The sequence below is a fragment of the Acomys minous genome (assembly GCF_964271855.1).
Source record: "Acomys minous genome assembly, chromosome: 12".
Taxonomy (NCBI): domain Eukaryota; kingdom Metazoa; phylum Chordata; class Mammalia; order Rodentia; family Muridae; genus Acomys; species Acomys minous.
The window spans coordinates 72,180,276-72,204,872 of NC_140493.1; the positions used below are offsets into that span (position 1 = coordinate 72,180,276).

The 24,597-nt window shown below is 47.5% G+C and overlaps 1 long non-coding RNA gene across 6 annotated transcripts; it reads right to left on the minus strand.

The window, feature by feature from the left end:
- Nucleotides 1-660: 660 nt before the first annotated feature.
- LOC311579963 lies at nt 661-23,976 on the minus strand. 6 transcript variants are annotated; one of them, XR_014773305.1, is made up of 6 exons: nt 23,887-23,976; nt 23,127-23,300; nt 22,870-23,043; nt 18,908-19,140; nt 14,547-14,706; nt 661-1,802 (listed from the first exon to the last, which is right to left on the minus strand). It is a non-coding gene; the product is annotated as an uncharacterized lncRNA (long non-coding RNA). The 6 variants fall into 6 exon arrangements; XR_014773304.1 differs by lacking the exon at nt 23,127-23,300; XR_014773307.1 differs by having other exon boundaries at nt 22,870-23,300.
- Between the last annotated feature and the right edge of the window lie 621 nt (nt 23,977-24,597).

The following is a 24,597-nucleotide window of genomic DNA, read 5'->3' on the forward strand; positions in this document are numbered from 1 at the left end:
TTTCCCGCTTCTTTATTTTTTATGAGGTGTCTGTCTTAGGTTGGTGAACTAAACCCCCTCCTCTCTTTTTTATTTATTTATTTTTTTTTAAGACAGAGTTTCTCTGTGTAGCCTTGACTGTCCTGGTCTTGCTTTGTAGACCAGGCTGGCCTCGAACTCATAGCGATCCACCTGCCTCTGCCTCCAAAGTACTGGGATTAAAGGCGTGTGCCACCACCGCCCAGCTAAAAACCCTTCTTACCCATCATCAAGGCCCCGGATAGAATTCTCACAAGCCTCTGTCTTAGGTTGCTAGGGATTCAGAGTCACTGTTAGCCGTCATTGGCTGCCGTACCGTGCACTTGCGCGTGTATCGGCTGCAATCGCTGAGGCATGAACTGTGTCAGGCAAGGAAGGAAGGCACAGGCTATAATAATTTCAAGCCCTGCCACCCCCACCAAGGATAATCCATACCGCAGAATACTGCTAATTCCAAAAAGATGATGTTGAATGGGAATCCAATGAAATCTAGTCGCATTATATTCATAAGGAGTAACGCAAATCCAGGGAAATCCAGCCTGACATTGTAACCTGCTCAGTTGTCTCAAACCACTAACCTCTTCCTAAAGTGCTCGAGACATTTTCAGTCAAGGTATTAACACACTTTACCAGTGTGTACAGTTTGAGTTAAAGCAATAGCAAAAACAGTAGTAGATGCAATCAAATGTAATTGAGGCAGCTACACCAGCCACTACTAATATGGTAGCAACTCACTTGGTTCTCACAGACCCTCTAAATTCCTCAGGTACTTGCAACCCCTCATCTGGACTACCAGTCAGTGGAGACTTAATGAAAGGTGACTGCATAAGGACCATTACCGCAGGTCCCACGCCTTTAGCTATGCAATTGCTCAGATCACAGGCTGGGCAGCGCTGACATCATAACTTCCATTACTGGAATGAATAATAAGAGAGATTTTACCACTCGACAGCACAGAAGGAGGAGCATGAACACGAGCCATCACCGGCCCCTTTTCAGCTCTGCACAGTCCTGCAGACAAAGCTGACTCCAACAATTAGTGTGGAGAGGGACTTGTACCAGAATAATCACTGTTGCTTGCAGCACTCCTATATGAAGACCAATCATAAAGGCTAAAATTTGAGCTTCTGGAAGGGAAATATTCCAGGGGACTCTCTGCAAAGCACTGTTTCCAAGGTACAGTCAAGTTAGTACATTCTCAAGGTCCACAAGGAGGATGCCTCATCGGTACTGGAACACTTGAATTTTCCTTTCCCCTTCATATTTAGGGAAATCAAGCAGTTGAGTGTTGTTGACATATACCAAGACCTCTATGTTATCCCAGGAAACAAGTTGGAGAAAAGGAGGATCAAGAATATATGTCCAGTGGTGCACACCTTTAATCCCAGCACTCGGGAGGCAGAGGCAGGTGGATCGCTGTGAGTTCGAGGCCAGCCTGGTCTACAAAAGTGAGTCCAGGACAGCCAAGGCTACACAGAGAGATCCTGTCTCAAAACTCCCCCACCAAAAAAAGAATATATGTCCAATAAACCTTCACTTCCGACTTCGGGATCATCAGCAGACACATCCATCCCAACATCCACTTGATACACAAGCCTGTCGGGTAGCCAGAGTGTAACATCATGTTCCTGTGAGAAAACAGAGACAGAGCCTCCACTCCATATTAATACAGGTCGGGTCCATTCCACTGTCCACTGTTAAAGGATCCTTCCATGTCACTCTAGCAAAGGATGACTGAGTATTAGTGTGCCAGAACTGATCACCTGCAGAACTCCTCTTGGAATCTGGCAATAAAAAATTCAGAATAAAGAGATCATGACTCAGAGCACTTTTAGGTGATTGGGGGTGCAGCTCCCCCTTCTTTACTTTTTTGTAAATAGGTTTTCACGGTAGAGTGAACTCGCTCCACCATTCCTTGTCCTTGAGGATTATAAGGAATACTGTAATGTGCTTTATAGAAAAAGAGTCACAACATTTTTGAAAAGCTTTACTAATATACCCTGAACCATTATGTCTCTTAATAGCCTTAGGCACACCAATGTGAGAAGAGGAAACAATGGGCAGTAACATTTTTTGTAGCTTCTCCAGACTAGAAAGAAGCAAGCATATATTCAGAATAGGTATCTATGGAAACATGAACATATTTTAACTTTCCAAACTCAGGTATATGTGTAACATGCATTTGCTAAAGTTGACTAGGCACCAAACCTTTGGGATTAACTCCCAAATGTGGTACAGGTAAAAACTGAGGACAGGTGGGGCATGCCTTCACTATGGCTCGAGCTTGTTCTTTAGTAATCCCATATTGAAGTCTTAGACTTTGGCAATTAATATGATGTAAATCATGGGCCTTTTGAGCTTTTTCTACATTTGTAAGGCATGCCAAATTTCTATTAGCTGCATCTGCCAACACATTACCTGTAGCCAAAGGTCCAGGTAAATCAGTATGAGCTCTTAAATGTCCTATTTTTTAAAAAGGATGTTTTCTTTTTTGAATAGCTGTTTGGATTTGTGAAAATAATCCATTAGCCCATGATTGGGGTTGGATTTGTCCTGCAGTTTCTAATCGAGGAACAGCCGCTGCTACATAGGCATTATCTAAATATAAATTAAAAGCACAAGAGGTGTAGTGTTGAAACCCAGCAGCTACCACTTGTGGTTCCACAATTTGAGCAGACTTAGCAAAACTAGGAACAACATATGCCTGCCTCTCAACTACATAACTAGCTTTTCCATTAGAAGATCCATCAGTAAAGATCAATAAACCATCTGCCACAGGTTGGAATTGAGTTGTTTTTGGAAAAAAAATAACTGGATGTCTTTTCAAAAAGTCAAGAAGCTTGTTAGAGGGATAATGATTATCAATATTCCCACAGAAGTGGGCACAGGCTGATGGCCAATCATCAGTATTAGCAAACAGCCAATCCTGCTGTTCCTTATACTATGGCTGAGTAATAAAATCAGGTTCCTTGGCAAAATACTTTCTTCTTTGCAGTTGTCCAATATGAATCAATTTTGCAATAGCCAAATAATATGGTAATATTACTTTATAGGAAGAAGATGGTAAATATTCCCACATAATAGGGGCCTCTTGCCAAAATACTGCCGGAGGTGCTCTATGAGTGACCAAAATAATATATCCTAAAGGCTTGTCATAATCTATATGGGTTATGATTTGATGGGAAATAGCCTTTTCTCCCAATGCCACGGCTTTTCTAGATTCAACTGTAAGCTCCTGAGGTGAATTTGGAGAAGAGGCTCCTTGTAAAATTTCAAATAAAGGTAGCAAATCTCCAGTGGTCAACTTTAAATAAGGTCTTAACCAACTTATATCGCCAAGTAATTTCTGAAAATCATCTAAAGTCTTTAACTGATACACTCTCAATGTCATCTTTTGGTGTTTGATTTGAGAAGGAAAAAGCTGAAAATCCAAATACTAATATAGATCCACTTTTTGGACTTTTTTTGGAAGCTATCCGCAGACCAGACAGAGATAACGAGGTCTCCATAAAAGCATAACATAAAAGCACTTGCTTCCTATCCTTCCTGGCAATAAGTAAGTATATCATCCATATAATGAATGATATACAAATTAGTATATTTTTCTCTAACTTTTTGTAGAGCTGTGGCTACAAATGTTTGACATAGGGTAGGACTGTTGCCCATTCCTTGAGGCAGAACCTGCCAATGATATCTGTTAACTGGTTCTTTAAACTTTCACAGGCCGCGACTCTGTCTACCTTGACAGCTGGGGTTGTTAGCAGGGCAGTATGAGCTCCTTTCCACCGTGGTTCTAGGGAAGTGGCTCCGTGGCATCGCACATACACCACATCTCCTGGCTGAAACTTGTGAGGGACGTCAGGAGTCCCTGGGGGTATAAAGAACAGACAACTGGGACTAGATCACTTTGTATACTCTATAGGGCTAACAGCCAGGCCATGATATCATGAGGATGATCCTTGGACAGGTTAAAGTCAAGGCCCGTAGCCACTAGAGGGGAGGGACCCACATAGATTATTTCAAAAGGGGTCAGACCCAGCTTGTAGGGGGAGTTTCTTACATGGAAAAGGGCCATAGGAAGGAGCATCGCCCAATCTGCATCAGTCTCCAAGGTCAATTTGGTTAAGGTCTCTTTTGTAGTTCTATTAATTCTTTCTACCTGTCCTGACCTCTGGGGGGTGGTATGCACAATGTAAATTCCATCTGGTTCCCCAGTACAGATACCAGTCCCTGACTTACCTGGGAGACAAAGGGAGGCCCGTTGTCTGACCCTATTACGTTGGACGGTCTGAATTGGGGAAGAATTTCTTCCAGGATCTTTTTGGCTACCATGTTGGCAGTTTCCTGTTTTGTGGGATAGGCTTCTACTCATCTGGAGAACAAACATGGAAGAGGCCCTTACGGACTGTATTAACTTGTCTTGGCCCAAGTGGGTCCAATGGTGGCATCTGAGAAATCCAGTCCACAGCCTGTTCCTGGGGAAGAATGACTTCTCCTTCTGTGGTTTTCCATTGTTTCTCTTTCTCTAAGTAATAATTAGAGTGGTATTCTTTAATTAGGTCTTCATCTTCTTTGGGGAAGAATAAGTAAGGCTATCCTTTCGTCCAGTCATTTAGGCGCTGGTAAGTGGCCAGTCCGATGTTAGAAGATGGGGGCGGCCCAACATTAGTGACCAGAGCATTTAAACTGACCATGGGCTGTTGGGGTGCCTCTCTTGCTGCCTGATCTGCCCGGTTATTTCCACGGGCCACCGGGGAGCTGCCTTTTTGGTGGCTCGGACAATGGATGACACTCACACTTTTGGGCAGATGTAAGACTTGTAGGAGGATTTCTTGTTTGTTTTTTATTTCTTTTCCTTCAGGGGTTAAAAGTCCCCGTTGTTGGTAAATGGCTCCATGAATGTGTGCAGTTTCATATATGTACCTGTTGTCTGTGTATATGTTCACCTTTTTGTTCTTTCCCAGTGGGAGGGCCTTGGTTAAGGTGATGAATTTGGCTCTTTGAGGTGACATTCCTGGCCAGAGCCCTTCAGCCCAGATGACATTGTTGTCATCGACCACTGCCACTCCAGCCCACCGTGTCCATCCTGTAAGAACCTACTCAGAGTTGATGCAAAAGCAAAGGAATTGTATGGAGCCGACGCATCAGGACCCATCAAGCTCAGAAGAGTTGAGGACCCTGTCCTGCAAAAGCTGAGGGTTTAAATACCCTTTACAGAAGGAGAACTCAGCAACAGTGGTTAGTTAACGACTGATGGACTAAACAGAGGTGACCTTTTGGGGGGGGGGTGGGAGGCACTGGATTCTGGCAGATGTCTGAGGTAAAATATGTGGGTGTGGCCCTTTTTTCGGAGGCTGGTAAATTTTGAGCAGGGTGAAGTAGAGGCAGTAAATTCTGAGAAGCAGGGCTCTGCTCAGCTAACAATGCTAACTTGCTCTGTTTATTCCTGCTATCAGCCTGTAATGCTATTGTTAAGGTGGCTGAGCTCAGGCCACCTGGAAATCTTATATCATCACCCAAAATAGTGCCACTACCTAGCAACCAAACCTTCACTACAGAGACACTGTATATTTAAGCTACAATAAAAGGAAGGAACAGGGCTGGAGACATGGCTCAGAGGTTTTTCCAAGAGTCTTGAGTTCAATTCCCAGCAACCACATGGTGGCTCACAATCATCTACAGTGAGATCTGGTGCCTTCTTCTGGTGTGCAGGCACTCATGTGGGCAGAACGCTGTACAAATAATAAATAAATAAGTCTTTTTTTTAGAAAAAGGAAGAAACAAGGGTCGGCAGAAACAGGCAGATCGAGGCCAGCCTGGTCTACAAAGCAAGTATAGCCAAGGCTACACAGAGAGACTGTCTCAAAAAAACGAAAAAGAAGAAAAGGAAGAGGAGGAGGAGGAGGAGGAAATTGTGGTATTTCTATACAATGGAATATTATTCAGCCATAAAAAGCAAACTAGCCAAGCATGGTGGCGCACACCTTTAATCCCAGCACTGGGGAGGCAGAGGCAGGCAGATCTCTGTAAGTTTGAGGCCAGCCTGGTCTACAAAGTGAGTCCAGGCAGGGCTGTTACACAGAGAAACCTGTCTGAGAAAAAAAAAAAAAAGAACAAATAGTGCTCAATGGTAGAGCACCTGCCTAATATAGGTGAGGTTATAGACGAAATCTCTAGCATTTTCCCTCACCCCAAAAAGGGATGTATTACCATACATCCTTATGTACTACAATATGAGTAGACCTCATGAGTGTCACGCTAACTGAAAGAGACAAAACATCAAAGGAAAGCCTGTGTGATGGCTCCTTGGGTAAAGGTGCTCAGTAAGTGAACACATTTATCATACAGGCCTGATGACCTCAGTTTGATCCTGGGAAACCATGTAAAGGTGGAAGAGAGAACCAACGCCAGACCTGCCCTCTGACCTCCACACCTGCCTCAGGCACACACACACCCATACACACCCACCCCATGCACTATCATGTCTCAAAGAGACATAAAAGGACGGTTATTATATGGTTCCATTTTTTTGTTTTTTGTTTTTAAGATTTATTTATTATATATACAGTATGCATCAGATCACATTATAGATGGTTGTGAGCCACCATGTGGTTGCTGGGAATTGAACTCAGGACCTCTGGAAGAGAAGGCAGTGCTCTTAACCTCTGAGCCATCTCTCTAGGCCCCATGGTTCCATTTTTAATGAAATGTCTAGAATAGGCAAATCCATAGAGACAGAAATCAAACTCACAGATGTCAGGCTTGGAAGAGAGGAATGGGGTGATTTCTGACACTGTCTAGGGTCTTTCTTAGTTCCAATACATATTCATTCTTTAAGCTATATGCAGGTGAGGTTTGTAAATCCCCATGAAGATAGCCAGGCAGTGGTGGTGCACGCCTTTAATCCCAGGAGGCAGAGGCAGGCGGATCTCTGTGAGTTCGAGGCCAGCCTGGTCTACAAAGTGAGTCCAGGACAGCCAGGGCTACACAGAGAAAACCTGTCTTGAAAAACAAAAACAAAACAAAACAAACATCATAAAGGCACCAGATGCCTTCTCTAGGACGGAACCCAGACCCTAGAACACATGCTCTTGACTGCTAAACGGCCTCTGCCGCCCCCTAAAATGGTGATTATTTTACAGGCTGTGCCTTGTCCTGAGACAATCCGTTTTACAAGCAGCATCTGACTGCATTTCGAATGCAAACACAGAGGCAAGATGGTCTCTATCTTATTTGGCATGTAAACATCTGTCCTCACAGCACAGGTGATAAATAATTTATTCCTAAAAGTAAAATGGCACCACCTGGGTTGGAGCAATGGCTCAGCTAGTGCTCTTCAAGAGGACCTGGGGCCAGTTCCTAGCATCCACATGGTGGTTCACAACTGTCTGTAACTCCAGTTCCACAGCATCAATGCCCTCTTCTGATCTTCTCAGGCACCAAGCACGCACATGGTACACAGACATACAAACACTCATACACGTAAAATAAATAAAAAAGAAAAATTTTAAGCCAGGTAGTGATGATGCAGGCCTTTGATCCCAGCACTCTGGAGGCAGACGTAGGTAGATCTTTAAGTTTAAGGCCAGCCTACTTTATAGAGGGAGTTCTAGGACAGCCAAGGCTACCCTGTCTCAAAAAAATAAAAAATAAAAAAGCATATCAGAAAAAGCAGCTCGGAGAACTTGCAAAACGCACAAGCAGCAACCACTGCCCCCCCACAAAGGAAGACACTTCACATTCCCATGACAACAGCCTCCTCTGAACTGTCATCTTATTACAAGAGTTAGGCTAAGAGCCTGTGCCCTGGCTGCCCTGTTAAGTGATGGTAAGCCAGGTCCAGCCACCTGTTCTCCATGAGCCAATTAAAAGCCAAACTAGGCGTGAAAAGAAGAAAAAGGAGATTTATTCAATGTGGCCACTTTGAGAAAAGAGACCAAGATATCCAAAGACCTCCCAAATCCACTACCCTAGCAAGAGGGTAGTGTTTAAATAGAAGACAACAAATGTGGTAATTAAGCAGCCCTGGTCAGTGAATGGTACTGTCCATCTCTGCCTTGATTTAGATCTTTCGGGCAAAGCCATCTGATAAGTCACAAATCTCTGGTTGACACCAGATTTCCACCATTTCCTTCTCCTAATATAAGGTTCCCAAGGGACATGCCTGTTCCCTGGGTACCTTGTAAGAGTCCAGACGGCCAGAGTGAGGGCAAGTATCTCCTGAAATAGCATCTTCTCTCCCAGGCCTGCTGACTACAGTCTGACCCGTGTCTATATTTCACATCCTTGGCCTCCATACATCTGGTCAGTACAGCTTGACTGGACCAGGGTGTTGGGGGACGACACTCAGCTCCACTCTGACACTGCGGTCTGACTTGACTCTTCACCCAGCACTTCCAGCTGCGTTCATTTCCCCTCCCCCTCCCTCCCCCTTCCCCCCTCCCCCCCCCCCCCCCCCCCCCCGTTCTTTGGTTTCTAGAGACAGGGTTTCTCTGTTTAGCCCTGGCTGTCCTGGAACTCATGCTACAGACCAGGCTGGCCTCGAACCCACAGAGATCCGCCTGCCTCTGCCTCCCGAGGACTGGGATTAAAGGCCTGCGCCACCACCGACCGGTGCTGTGTTCATTTTCGAAGCACTATGCCCTCTGTGATCTGAGAGTTAATATTACTAATTGTGATTTGGAAGCGCTGTCAAGATGGCTCACCACGTAGAGGCCCTTGACACGCGGCCCAGTGACTTGAGTTTGATCTAGAAACGGCATAAAGGTGGAAGAATAAACTCAACAGAGCTGTCCTCTAACCTTCACTTAGGCATTACAGCAACATGCCCACTAATGATGGCTAATGTGAGGTTATAAGTTTTAAAAGATCCAGAAAGCAAAAATGCCTCTACCCTGTATAGGCACCACTTTCCCCCCAAGGACAGGTAACTAACTTCCTGAATGTTGGGGGCTGCTGTTCAGGTAAGATTAACAAGTCACACGTTTCTGCTTCTGTAAACATGCTTGGTCACGTGTAGGTGGGAGGTACCTAGACAGGAAGTGTACCAGGATGTACGCTTGTCCCTGATTTAGATGAAGGCAGGAAGTATGTAGCCTTGTTGTTTTGCCTTGATAAGCCTTTGACTAATGCAATTTGTGGCCATTCCCTGGGCATCCCGGGTATGGACCCAGCCATTGTCCTGGTCAGTATGTGATAAAGCTTGCCTCAAATTTGGCTCAAAAAAACATTGTCATAATGATCTTATTCTTGCCTGGTGGGATTAATACTATCACCTCCAACACACACACACACACACACACACACACACACACACACACACACAACTAGATCCCAAACCGCCCCCCCCCAATACCACACACACTCACAAATAAAAATTTCAAAGTCATTAAGATCGGAATAAAAGAACCCGTGCCTCCACTGAGAAGGAGAGACATAGAAGGCTTCTGTGACAGCCTCTATCCACCCACCCCACCTCCCGTCCCTTAAAAAAGGAACAGTCTAGACAGGAAGCCATCGAAAAGAGCTCTTAAAAATTGTGATAGGAGGGCTGGAGAGATGGCCCAGTGGTTACAAGTACCGTCTGCTCTTCTTAAAGGACCCAAGTTCAATTCCCAGCACCCACATGGCAGCTCACAACTGTCTGTAATTCCGGTTCCAAGGGATCTGACACCCTCACACCAATGCACATAAAATAAAACTTTTAAAAAATTGTGATAGGAAAGCTAAAAGGTCACTCTTCACAGTTGATGACTTCTGGCGGAAGTGGGGAAGGACGCAGTTTTCTTTAAGGGGCTGGGTGGCCACTGGGAGTTAGAACATGCTGCAGTGTGTACATGGGCAACGCAAATTGGACTAGGTTTTTTTTTTCCTTCTTTTTTTTGGGGGAGGTCATAAGGAGTGGACCTGAGAAGGCTGGGAAGTGTGATCGGGGTCCACTATGTAAAGTTCCCAAATAATCAATAGAAATATTCTGTTGGGAAAACAAACAAACAAACAAACAAACAAAAAACCCCAAACCTGTGCTCCCCTTTGCCAACTATCAAGGCTATTTGGAACGACTTGGCAAATTGTTGCCAATAAAAGCACCATTTTTTTTTCTTTTTTGTCATCCAACAAATTCTGACAGGGTGAAAAGACGTGTGTCCATCTAAGTTTCTAAGATGGCCCACTCAACACCAGTCACACTCAGCTGATGTTGGGGATCACCAGCGTTGGGTATCATCCTGGGACCAGCTTCAGAAGCCCTTCAATCTGCGTCTGGCCACTGGGGGGCAGTGCTGCACGGAGACCGACTTCTAGCCACCCTGAAAAAGGCCCCTTTCTCCTCCAGCCAGACGAATCCAGCTGGGCAGGTCCGGAAGGCCTCTGTCCCAGGAGGCTACGGAGAAGCTCCTGAGTCACCACAGATGCTGGCTCTGGACCCACAGCTGCCCCCGGGGCTTGGCAAGTTGCGCTGGAAAAAACTAGGTCAGGCATGTGGCCTGGTTTGCTGGTTCGCAGCGCAGGCCAGGGGAGAACCCGGGAGTGCGAAGGGCATCTCAGTTTACTCCCTGGCTCAATCAAGTGACAGCCGCCTGAGGAGTCCCTACTAAATGCCAGGCCTAGGTGGGTGGGTGAGGGGACATACAGCCAGCCAATTTCGGGTGAACTTCTAAAAGCCCAGGTTACACAGCTTCGCTGTATGTCATCTCAGGCTGCCTGGCTGTGCTGTGTGGGGTGGGGAAAGTCAACAGCTTCCCTTTCGCGCTGGCAGTTTGTCTGCCCGGTATGGAAGGCCCACCTTGGCACAGCCGCCGTTCCCCAGTTCTTGGTCGGCAGAATCCCAACTCTTCAACGCTCTCGGGCAGAGCTTTCCCAACAGAAGGTTACTTGCGCAGAAATCGAGTTTCACTCGGGGACCAGAAAAGGCAAAAGCTTTCAAGTCAGACGGCTAGATACATGAGCACGTCTCCACACAACACCAGCAGGGGAAACAAACGCCATCTCCTGTTTTCTTAGGCTAGGGAAGGCCAGGTGCATTTATAAAGAAGAATACTTGGGACTTTTCCAGACAAAGTTTTTTTTTTTTTACATTATTGAGTGTGACAGCTAATCCTAATTATGCACTTGACTATATCTGAAACTAACTAAACCCGGAGCAGCTGGGCATGCCCGTGAGGGTTTTCTGGGTCCATCATACACACCCGAAATTTGGACCGCACCTTCTGGGCGGTGGCCCACATAAAAGGGTCTGGAGGAACGAAACTTCGGCTTTTTGCCTGCTGGTCCTCACGCCGACCCCCCAGGACAAGATCACATCTCGTGTTGCTGGGATACCCCCAGGTATTAGAACCTACTCCTTCGGGATTCCAATGTAGATGGAAGACAGGGGTATGTCTTTAGGGATTCTGCAGGACTCCAGCCCCAGACTGGGACTGCTGAGACTTGTAGCCTTGTGGGCAGCTATAGGACTCTTGGCATTTCCACAGTGGGACCACCATTGTTGGACTATCCAGAACACCTCTTGTGAGCCAGGGATGGGCTCAGGCCTTTGATTCCAGGGCTTGGGAGGCAGAGGTAGGAGGATCTCTGAGTTCAAAGCCAGCCTGGTCTACATAGTGAGTTTCAGGACAGCCAGGGCTACACAGAGAAACCTAATCTCTGAACAACACAAAAAATTTCTCCCTCTCTCTCTCTCTCTCTCTCTCTCTCTCTCTCTCTCTATATATATATATATATATATATATATATATACACACACACACACACACACACACACACACACACACACATATTCCTTCTATCGGCTTAAACCTGTGTCTGCGTAGTCTTTTTTGACAAGTTGCCTCACAAGTTCCAGGACAGCCAGGACAAATAGAGAGACCCAGTCAAAACAAAACGAAACAAAAAACAGAGCCGGGCATGGTGGCACAGGCCTTTAAAAGCTGCACTCGAGAGGCAGAGGCAGGCGGATCAATGTGATTTCAAGGCCAATCCGGTCTACAAAGTGAATCCGAGACTATGACCTTGGGCCCAGCCTAAGACGAGGCCACATTCCTCCCACAGCTCTCCCATAATGTGCAGCTTCTGGTGTATAGGAAGCAGGGGTGAGGTCATGGGAAAACTGAAATGCAATCGGTTTCATGGGGTTTTGTTTTCTTTCAGACGTACTGGACGGAAAGTGCTGCTGGGGGTTGGGCACAAACGGCGCGGCCTGTGTGTGTTTAGCCGTGAGGAATGTGTGGCCTGCACGTGTGGTCACGGCTAGCTGACACCAGCCCACATTCCTGTTTCCAAGGGTTCTTTCTTTCTTAATATTTGTATTTATTCACGGACTTACTTTTGTGCATGCGTGTGTATCATGTGTGCATATATTCGTGTGTGTAAGTACAGGTTTGTGAATGCCACAGAGTGCCTGGGAAGGTGAGGGGACAGCTGTGGGTGTTGGTCCCTTCCTTCCTCTTGTTTGAGGCAGGGTGTCTGTTGCCAAGCTGGCTGGCCCTCAGGCTTCCAGAAGGTTCTACTGTCCCCCCTTTCCCATCTCACCATAGGATTTCTGTGATGATAGGCATGTACCATTGTGGCCAATAGGTACAGGCTCTAGGGACCCTCTGTCTTGTGTGGCTTAAACAATCTCTTTTTTTTTTTTTTTGGCTTGGTAGTCCAGGCTGGCCTCCATCTCATGGGCTAGCCTCTGCCTCAGCTTCCCAAGTATTAGGATTACAGGTATAAGGCACCAAGCCCCTACAACTGCCAGCTTTTCCCGCCACCATGAGGTGTAGGTATAGGCCTCCTATGTGTCAATCACAATCTACCTGTCAGTTACCGGCTTTTCTCTGAGTCACTAGGGGAATGTTCTTACTCCTTTGGACTCGCTTGAACAGTCTCTTCTTGAAGGTAGACTGGGGCTCTGTGAAATAGTTACATACAAACCATCTGAAATTGATCCAAGGGGTGGGGCTAGAGAGATGGCTCAGCAGTTAGGAGCACTGGCTGCTCTTACATATATCCAGACTTTGATTCCCAACACATACATGGCTGCTTACAATGTCTCTAACTCCTGTCCTAGGGGATCCAGTGCCCTCTTATGTATGGTCTCTTTGGCCATCAAACATTTTACATGGCAGACAGGCATCTATGCAGACAGAACACCCGTACACACTTAATAAACCTCATCTAGTCTAGTATTGCCTAGGTGAGGTCTCACGGGTACAGGCTGCGAATGAAGCAAGTCCTCCTGAAGTCAGAGTTGTGTCTTCAGCAGCTGTCACTGCAATGTCCCTTGTGGGTGGAGTGCAGCTCTCTGTGTACAGTCCTCCTCCCAAGGCTGCCAGGCCCAGTGGGAGCTTTGGCTGAACCACCACCAACACTGCAGACAAATGTCAAAGGGCACTTGTAGAGACTAAATAGGACCGGGGATGGGGATGTTTTGGTTATAATGGTTCCTTCTTTCACAGAATCACCCCCAGGACTCTTGTGACAGGGTGATGACTTCTCATGCCATAATGACATTGGTGGCAAGTCCATCTATGGTGAGGCACTGACGATGATAACAGCATCCTGAAGAAGCCAGTCCCGCTGCCTTAACCATCGCAAATGCTGGGCCCCTTTCCCATCTCCCTGCTAAGGCTCAGTGATTGGATGGCGATCACGGAGTCTTGGGGAAGGCAAAAGAAGGCCCAGGAATGACAGCACTTGCAAGATGGGTACCGGTACTGACTGTAGACGGCTTTAATACTTTTGACTGTATTGCATCTTTTCTTCTCTCTCTCTCTCCCTCTCTCTCTCTCTCTCTCTCTCTCTCTCTCTCTCTCCTCTCCTCTCCTCTCCTCTCCTCTCCTCTCCTTTTGGTTTTGTGAGACAGGGTTTCTCTGTGTAGCTTTGACTTGCTTTGTAGGCCAGGCTGACCATGAACTCACAGTGATCCACCTGCCTCTGCTGGAATTACAGGCATGGGCCACAACTCCCTGCTGACTCTATTTCTTCTTCTTCTTCTTCTTCTTCTTCTTCTTCTTCTTCTTGGTTTTTGGAGACAGGGTCTCTCTGTGTATCCTTGACCATCCTGGACTCACTTTGCAGACCAGCTGGCCTTGAACTCACAGCGATCTGCCTGCCTCTGCCTCCTGAGTGCTGGGATTAAAAGCATGTGCCACCATCACTCGGCTCCTCTTCTTCTTCTTCTTCTTCTTCTTCTTCTTCTTCTTCTTCTTCTTCTGGTTTTTCGAGACAGGGTTTCTCTGTGTAGCCTTGGCTGTCCCAGACTCACTTTGTAGACCAGGCTGGCCTCACAGGACTCTATTGCTTCTTAAGTGTGGGCACTTGTCTGCAGACAGAGGAAACACTCCCTCCTGGTAAGCTTAGTGCTCCAACATGGGTGAGCGGACCCTCTCCTGATAACAACCCACCAAACCCAAAAGTGTTAAAAGGCTAGTTCCTTGCAGGGGCCAAAGCACAGACCCTAACCCACATAAAAAGTGATAAAAGCTGGCTCTTTGAAGAAAAACTTATCAAAGGAGCCTGGTGATAGACTTTTAGATGCTCCCTACCTGCACCAGTGTTAGGGTTCCATTCAGGGCAGCACAGGGGAAATCCCTCGTCAGTGTCAGCCTGGAGTTGGGTAGGCTGCCCATTGGCTCCTGGGATGTTCTTTTGGGCCTCCAGCAGGATTCTTTCTCGCTCCTCAGTGGTAAACAGGATCTGTAGGAGCTGTTGACAATCGTCCCAAGTAGGCTGGTGAGTAAAGATAATGGACTCGAAGAGACTAGTTAAACACTTGGATCCCACGGTCGTGGCAGAAACCAAAGACAGACAGAAAAAAACACATACAGACCAGCACTCCTGCCACGGGTGCGGCAGAAACCAGACCTGGGAGCGGAGTCTTCTACCCCTTTTGAGCAAGAGCAAAGCACTCGCACACAGGTTGGAGGAGGACCATTTCTCCCTCCTCCAGAAACTTCTGGAGTGTCCGCCAGGACAGGCGGGGGACACTGTTCTCCCAACAGGGGCAGCTCACGCTGGGGACCCTGACTTGGGCAGGGGCAGCTCACGCTGGGGACCCCAACTTTTGTGAGGACATCTAACATGCCACTTACGTAGTATGCTCACCCCAGATACAGACCAATTGTTCGAGAACCAGATTCAGAGTAAAAAGTGAAAGTAACAGAACAACACAGACACAGACAGGAGACAAGACAAGCCACAGCAATACCTGGTCTCCTCAACCGGAGTCTGGTCCTCAAGGGGACTCAGATCTCGATGGAACGTCCAAATGTGAGACTCAGATTGTCAGAGTCTATTCCTGGAAGCCCAGTTGAGAGTCAGAGTTGATGCAAAAGCAAAGGAATTTTATGGAGCTGACGTGCCGGGGTCCACCAAGCTCAGAAGAGTTGGGGACCCTGTTCTGCAAAAGCTGAGGGTTTAAATACCCTTTACAGAAGCAGAACTCAGCAACAATGGTTCTGGGAATAGACTCTGACAATTTGAGTCTAACACTCCTAGGTCTATTTGGCTGAAGAGAGGGGGAGCAGGATATGTCTGGAGAGACCTGGGAGGGCTGAGTGGGCTGAGTGGCAGGAGCACCACTGGTGTCTTTCCTTCCTCCCGATGCTTCCTTTCTGCCTCCTTTCTCTCCAGCTCCAGCCCCACCCCCACCCCCTTCACCCCCTTGAGGTTAGACCTTATTAGCACCTCAGTGGCTGCCCTCTGAGCTGGGCAGCTACCGGCCTCCTCCTTTGCTAAGGCAGTGTCATCTGACCTACCCTCCCTTCACGCAAGGCCTGTTTCCAGGGACTTCAGAACATCCAAAATGCTCCACACCAAAAGTCAGAATGACACCCTAGGAAACATGGCTGTCAGAAGTCAGGCCCTGAGGCCCAGGCAGCCAACTATGCTTCAGAGGGTGTGAACATCAGGAAATCAGGTGCCCTGAGATGGGGCTGCTCCCAAAACTGATGTTGCACAGGAGGAGGAGAAAAGGAGGAAGAGGAGGAGGAGGAGGAGGAAAAAAGATTTATTTCCTGTTTTTGAGACAGCATCTCCTGTAACCTGGTTGACCTCCAATTTGCTATGAAGGTAGGGATGACCTTGAACTTCTGACGCTCCTGCCTCTACCTCCTGAGTGCTAAAATTACAGGTATGCCCAGTTTATTCTGTGCAGGAGGTAGAACACAGGGTCGTAGGCATGGTAGCTAGGCCTGTTACCAATTGAGCTACATTCCCAGGCCTTTTAACCACAACAAACCACGTTTGTTGCAGAATCTTGGCTGAGCACAGACGCGTAAAATAGTATCCGAGCAGAGGTTCAGTCTTCCCAGCTCACATCTCACTGGTTTAAAAGCCTTTCAACATACAAATGTGTTAGTAACTTACGTTTGCTGGGACAAAATACTTGACAAAGGCAACCTCAGGAAGGCCTCCGTGTGAGTGCTGGGAAACAGACCCAGTATTCTTAACCACTGGGCCATCCCTTCTGCCCCGAGATAGAACTCTTGGTAAACATGAGGTCCTGAGTTCAATTCCCAGCACCCAAACCAAACAAACTTCACCAACAATCAATCAAACCTGAGGGCCACGCTGGTGGTGACAGGTGAGTGGTATGGGCCAAACAAGAAGTTTAGCTTTCAAAAAAAAAAAAAAAAAAACCAAAGCGCCACACACACATACACACACACACACACCAAAAAAACAACAACAAAAACATAAAGAAGTTTAGTTTTATGGGTCCCATTGTCATGCTCAGCTTTGAACCCATGGAAGGTGGAAGGAAAGATGGACGGCAGGCCATAACCCTGGTCCGTTCCTCCAGTGCTGTGTGAGCAGAGCAGCAAAATTCAGTTCCCAGCACCCATATTGAGAGGCTCACAACTGTCTGTAACTCCAGCTCTGAGGGAGCTGATGCCCAATTCCGGCTCCATGGGCACATATCCACACACAGATACATACACATAATTAAAAATGTTTTTAAAACAAAAACAAACAAACAAACAAAAAAGGGCACAAAACACAGAGTAACTGGTGGTGGCGCACACCTTTAATTCCAGCACTTGGGAGGCAGAAGCAGATGGATCTCTGTGAGTCTGAGACCAGCCTAGTTTACAGAGCGAGTTCCCAGGATAGTCAGAGCTACACAGAGAAACCCTGCCCTGATAATCAACCCAAAAAACAAAAAACAAAACAAAACAAAACAACAACAACAACAAAAAGCCAAGAAACCCAGACAGAAAAAAAAAAAAAAAACAACAACAGATAATGCTGTCAAGGCCTGGCAACCGGTTGTGCTTCCTTGTGGCCCCTTCTGGCTTTCCCTTACCTCCTGGCCACTGCTTTCCTGACTTGGCCTTTGCAGACCACCCTCACAATTTGAGCCATGTCTGCCAATCCTGTATGCTACTACTAATCATTGTGACTGTTTTTGGCAGCCGCAGAGTTTCTCATCTCCACCCTGTCCTGTCCAGCCTCAGCCTGCGTGCCCATCTAGCTGCTCCCTGACCTGGCCCACCTGCTCAAGTCCAAGTCTGAGGCTAGCCTCCTCCAGTTGTGGTCAAGGACTGCCACCGGTGGGGGGTCCCCAGCTCCCAGAGCTCTGCCCAGTTGCTATGGTCCCCACTGTTAGGACTCCGAGATACATTCAGGAAGGATTTAAATACCCAGCCTTAATTACTTGTTTTAAAAAATTGTTAAAACAGGATATGAACATTATGAAAGGCTTAGGAGAAAGTAGGAAGGCTGGCTTCGTGGTGAAAGACAAGAGAAAGGGGCCCAGCACAGGAGGCCTTGACTCTGTAAAGGCTAGAGGGTCTGGGCGGGGCCCAAGTGGACTGGGCCCAAAGCTGTAGGAAGTTTGAAGAGGCCCAGAGGCAGTCTGACTTGTACAGAAAGGAAGGAGAGTGCCTGAAGGCTGATGGGGACAGCATCAGCAGCAGTGGATGCCAGCAGATTATATCTACCAGGGAGAAAGAGTACAACACTTGTACTCATTTTTCTAAGGAAAAGAAGCAGAGAGGTCTATTTCCGGATTGTATGGGTTAAGAGGCGGCCTCCTTGGTCTGGGATGTGGCTCAGCAGGAGAGCACTTGAGGCTTCTAAGGTGCCCAGTGGGGGATGGGGGGGAAGCAGGATGGATTCTCCCTCAACAAGGACTCACACTGAAGCCTCCAGGAGGCAGCTGGGCCAAATCCTCAGCCGCCAGCTCCCCATTACAAAGAAACCTTCTGGCTGGGGCTCTAAGGTTCCCACTTTGACCTCACTGGCTGGTTTGTCTCCTGGTGCATAGATGCAACTCTGTGGCCAAGCCCTGGGGTCCTGAGCGTCACCCTTGAAGCTGCCCTCTCTCCTCAGGCATGCCTCTGCCGAGCGTAGGCACCCCCACTGCAATGAAAGAATGAAGGCTTGACTAATGTATCTACAGAGATGCACCCCGGAAGTGAACCTCTTTGGAAGACTTAAACAGAGACTTCAAGCCTGGCCACTGGGGGCATCTATGGGAGATTTACACCAAAGAGTCAGAGTATACTGTCAGGTCCCAAAGTGAAAGACCGGAAGGATTAAAATTGGATTTCAGAGTCACTGGGGCAAAGTTTAAGGGATCCACCTACAGGTCTGAGCCAATCAGGGGACAGCGGGAAAGCAACTAACATTCCCAGATGTTAAGCATTTCGTGAGGTCAAGCTTGACCAATCCCTTAGCAACAGCCAATCAGCACAGGACAGGACATTCCTACCAAAACCGGAGACCAGATGCCTCCCCTGTCAAGGGAGAACAAAGAAAACCAGAACCGTTCGTGGTTTTGGCGCCCTCTCACAACCAACCATTTTAAAACACAATATCCTCTTTTGTGTCTTTAACCAATAGATGCTTGCCAGGCTTGAATTCCCCTGCCTTGGACGCGCTGAGAGGGTAAGGGACCTACCTATAAATTACCCTCAACACAGAGCTTGTGGCTCTCCTCCTGATACCGCTGTGTTGGTGATGGTTGGGAGCCTGGCTGGGAGTCCGGCGCGAACTGCAAATAAAGATCCTCTTGTGCTTGCATTGGTTTTGTCTCCTGGTGGTCTTTCAGGGGTCTTTCGAAATGGGCATTGCAAAAGTTCTTTTCAAATAGTTGTTACTCACATTCATCTTGCTCATCTGGCAAGGGCACACCTGATAAGAGAGCAGATGGTTGTGACCCTGCAGTGCTCTCTTGAGCTGCCTGTTCTGATGCATGTTCTCTGACCTGGGGATGGGTCCTGGGCCACTGGCGCCCCTTGTTATGGGAAATGAGCCTAAGTGGATGTCAGTCTTGTGAATAAACGTTAGCAGAAACTGTCTCAGCCAGCCCAAACTCCAATTATGGTACAAATTTTTCATTCTCATAGTTTCTTCTTCTTGTTGTTTTGGTTTTTTCCAGAGTTTCTCTGTGTAGCTCTGGTGGTCCTGGGACTCCCTCTGTAGACCAGGCTGACCTCAAATGCACAGAGATCCACCTGCCTCTGTCCTAAGTGCTGAGATTAAAGGCATGCACTGCAGCCCTGGCCTTTCTGTTTGTTTGGGTTTTGTTTTCTTTTCTTTTTCTTTTGTTTGTTTGTTTTAAGGCAGGGTCTCTCTGTGTAGCCTTGGCTGTCCTGGACTAATTTTGTAGACCAGATTGGCCTCGAACTCACAACGATCCGCCTGCTTCTGTCTCCCAAATGCTGGGATTAAAAGGCATGTGCCACGACCTCCTGGCTCCTTTAAAAAAAAAAAAGGATTTATTATGTATACAATGTTCTGCCTGCATATAACACCTACAGGCCAGAAGAAGAGAGCACAGATCTCATTATAGATGGTTGTGAGGCTCCATGTGGTTGCTGGGAATTGAACTCAGGACCTTCGGAAGAGTCGTCAGTGCTCTTATGCTCTGAGCCATCTCTCCAGCACTACCTGGCCTTTCTAACAAGCCTGGCTAGTACAATGCTTACCTTCCAGTTGTATTGGAGGCCGTAGCCTTTTAGCTAAAGTCAACTTTGTGTAGCTCAGTCCATCTCTACAAGTTAGTGTAGGTACAGTGCTCACTCCATCAGACTGAGTGTGGAATGAGTGAGCAGTGCTGGGACAGAGGGAGAAACAAGATGCCAAGGAGCCCAGGTAAAGAGCAGCCAGCACCCAGGGCGCAGGGGAGGGGCTAAGCCCTGGTCCCTCTGTACTTAAGGGATTCCCTAAATTGGTTGGTCCATGGACTGGTTCTACCAAAACTTTCACCCCCTAAGACTACAGCCTTCCCAGCGCTGGCAGGACTGACTGTGGAAGAAGGCTCCTGGCTCCAGGCCCGTGTTTTACAGGCTCAGAGCCAAGCTGGGTTTCCATGCACTTCTATGTATCCCTTCGTCCCTGCCTTGTGCAATCTGGCGCTCACGAGACGCCCGGAGTGAGTGTGGCTTTTTAAGCATTTGTTTAAGGGGAAAGAAAAATACCAAGGCATGAAAAACAAAACCGCCGAGTCAACACACTAAGCCCCTCCCCCAAATTCTCTGATTTGCCTCAGATTTGTAGGATGATGCAATTGTTATCAACGCCCAAGGCTGTGGAGACCGTGGTCTTACACTGAATGAGTAATAGCTCTCTCCTGGGCTTCAGCTAGGCCTTTGGCCAAGTGCTTCAGGGGTGTGCAAAGCTGAGCTCTAAGTGTGGTAATCTTATCTGTTTCCAGGTAAAGGAAGTTCAGAGGGGGAGGGGTTTGCTTACCCACATAGCAAGGAAGTGGTTAGAGCCAAGATTTTGTTTTATTTTGTTTTTGTTTTTTGAGGACTGGGTCTCTCTATGTTGTTAGCCTTGGCTGTCCTGGTGGCCCCACTCTGTAGTCGAGGCTGGCTTTGAACTCATGGAAATCCCCGTGTCTGCCTTCCAAGTGCTGGGATTAAAGGCATGTGCCATCACGCCCAGCTGAGCATTGCCTTTTTTTTTGGGGGGGGGGTAGTTTAGAGACAGGATCTCTCTGTGTAGCTTTGGCTATCCTGGACTCACTTTGTAGACCAGGCTGGCCTTGAACTCACAGCGATCCGCCTGCCTCTGCCTCCCGAGTGCTGGGATTAAAGGCGTGCGCCACCACACCCGGCTTTCTATTGACTTTTAAGATATGTGAAGTGACTTGTTTTGTTTTGAAGACAGCATCTTATGTAGCCCAGGCTGGTCTAGAATGCCCAATCTTCCTGCCTCCAAGTCCCAAGTCCTGGATGACCGGCGTGCTCACCATGCCTGGATGCAGTACTGGCTTTTCCATGACATTCTAGACACTACTGATTTTTATCCTCAGGACTTTAGATAATGTGTCATTTTAGTATGCACAATTCAAGAGATTTATGGTTTTTTTGTTTTGAAAGTTTTGCAGCCAGGTGCCTGAAATCCTAGCACTCAGGAGGCAGAGAGAGGCAGGCAAAACTCTGAATTTGAGGCCAGCCTGGCCTACAAAGTGAGTCTGGGCCAACTAACATTACACAGAGAAACCCTGTCTCAAAAAACCAAAAACACCTGTTTTTCTTGGAGTTCAAATTGCCTCCAGCTTCCTTCTTCCTTTCTCCTACTCCTCCTCTTCCTTTTTCTTTTTTGACTTTTGAGACAGGATTTGTGTGTAGCCTTGGCTGTTCCAGACTCACTTTGTAGACCAGGTTGGCCTCGAACTCACAGAGATCTACTTGCCTCTGTCTTCCAAGTGCTGGGATTAAAGGTGTGTACCACCACACCTTTAACTTTCTATCCTTTTGCTTTATTCTCTTGAGTGCTGGGGTAACAGGTATGCACTACCACAACCAACAAGATTTTTTGAAAACCACGCTGATTACAAAATTTTAAAGATATTAAAATGTGATGGAGCTGGGCGTGGTGGCACAGGCCTGTAATCCTGGCACTCAGGAGGCAGAGGCAGGCGGATCGCTGTGAGTGCAAGGCCAGCCTCATCTGCAAAGTGAGTTTAGGACAGCCAGGGATAGATACACAGAGAAACCGTCTCAAAAAACAAAACAAAACAAAAAAGTGATGGAGGGGCCCTGGAGAAATGGCCCTTGCTTCTCTTTCAGGGAAACACCTGTGTCAGGCGCCTCACAAACTGCTTGTAATTCTAGCTTCCGGGGATTGGGTGTCCTCTTATGGCTTCTAAGGGCACCCAAATGCATTTGGCTTGCTTATCTTTCTCTCTCTCTCCCTCCCTCCCTCTCTCTCTCTCTCCCTCTCCTCTCTCTCCTCTCTCTCTCTCTCTCTCTCTCACACACACACACACACACACAAATAAATAAATAGAAAATTGAAAAACCTTAGCCAGGCAGTGGTGGTGCGCGCCTTTAATCCCAGCACTCGGTCGGGAGGCTGAGGCAGGTGGATCTCTGTGAGTGCGAGGCCAGCCTTGTCTACAAAGTGAGTACAGGACAGCCAAGGTTACACAGAGAAATCCTGTCTCGAAAAACCAAACCAAACCAAACCAAACCAAATAACCTCAGCAAGGCAGTTGCAGTGCATACCTTTTAATCCCCGCACTTAGGAGGCAGTGGCAGGTGCATCTCTGAGTTCAAGGCCAGCCTGGTCTACAGAGTTCCAGGACAGCCAGGGAAACACAGAGAAACCCTGTCTCAAACCTGCACCCCCCAATAAATAAATAAATAAATATAAATTTAATGTAAAAGAGGTTTTTGTGACAGTGTCTCATTCAGATCAGGGTGGCCTCAGCTTGCCTCCACCACTCAAGTGCTGGGCACACAAGTATTCGATACCACACCCTGCTTCTGGGAAGTGAATTAAAGTCTAACTTTTCAGCAGCAAGTGTGGCAAGAATGAGTGAGCTTTGTTCATGATGAGCGAGGGCTGCCTTGCTCTGGATTTGCCCCACCATCAAGAGCATCTGTGAGCTGACACAGAGGAACTTACATCCAGTTCAATCCAGCCTCGAGGACTCTGTCCTGGTCATCTCCTGACTGGTGAGGCTAATTTGTTCCTGTGGCCTGGCCAGGTGTTGATCTTCAACAGGAGAGCTGCGACACCAGCTCACTTCTCACCTTCGGCCCAGCCCCGCTGAATCCTGCTACTGCCTGCTGGAGTTGGCTGTCACGTGGGCAATAAAAATGATTTGTTTGAGTGAGATGGGTGTACCCAAGGCCAGCAGTGTGGAGAGAAAACTCACCAACCTCCGGTGTCATTTTCCTAGGCACTGGGCAAAGGGCAGGGCGCAACAGTCATTCTGGGTTTCTTCCAGTTGCCTTGTGATATTCAGGGTCATTCCTTGTTTGTTTTTTTCCACAATCCAATGAAAAGGGTAGGGTGTGCTGGGAAAGGGTTAGCCTGACATCATGGCTGGCCTCCTTGGAAAGAAGGAGGGGTGTTGGCAAAGACACAGGCAGGAGACTGTTTTCTTTCTAGCATCCACCCACAACTAAACTAAAACTGGAGCCTGTATTCAGCGCCATCTTGGACCCTCATGTGACCGTGTCCATCTAGAGGAGGGAGCTAGTCTCTCAACTGGCACAGCCATAAAAAGAAGACAATAAAAATTCTCCAAACCAGCCTGTGGTCAGTACTCCACAAATGCTGGTTTAAAAAACAAAAAACAAAGTCAAGTAGGACCTAACACTGCAGAAAGAAAATACAAGCCAATGTCACCTGTGTGAGGAGACATTATGTCATTTAGCAGCCAAGTTAGCAATCACGCACATCTTCCTCAGGATAGCAGCCTTAGTCATCACGGGGTAAGGAGTGTGGCCAAGCTGCTACATGCACACTCTCCTGCTGGGAGCCAGATGGGACCAAGGCCAGAAGGCTCGGCTTTGGCCAGGCTTTGAGAAGCATGACGCAGTTGGAGAACTGCTTTCTCATAGCACAAGCTCAGTGACTGGGCCCTGGGTCTCTCATCCAAACCCCCCAACTCAGGTTAAGTCCACGTCTGCTCACCAGGGGTTGGTTCCTCATCAAGCCTTGGCACCAACAACCCATCCTTGTGACTCAAATGCCAGGCACCAACAGCTCCTATGGGAAGGCTGCAGCATCTCCTCAGGTATAAGGAATTTGCCTTCTAAACAAGGAATCAACATCTAAGAATGATTAACTTATTTGCAACAGGGCTTTATTTGAAAGTCCATGGAGGAGGGGAAGAATTGAGGTGTCTTAGGACTCAGGCAAAACTGCAATGAGCTAGCTGGGCCACTATCTGTGACCACCAAAGAGGCCTGTTAGTAGGCTCTCCTGAGGGCTGGGCCTGATGAAACTGAACAAAAACAGGCTGAAAGAAAACAGAAGAAGCCGGGCAGTGGTGGCGCACGCCTTTAATCCCAGCACTTGGGAGGCAGAAGTGGATCGCTGTGAGTTCAAGGCCAGCCTGGTCTACAAAGGGAGTCCAGAACAGCCAGGACTGTTACACAGAGAAACCCTGTCTTGAAGGAAAAACAAAAAACAAAAAAACAAAACAGACAGGTATCACTGGGTGTGTCGCTGACTTTCATGCCACTGTGACCAAAGCTCCCAACAGAACCAACTTACTAGATTAATATTCTGCCTCACTTGGCCCAGCAGACGGAGGAGGCATGGCGGTGGGAACACGAGGCCGTGGTTGCGTTGCTCAAACGGTGGCAGGTTAGGAGGTAGAGCTAAGCCAGAAGTAAGGGT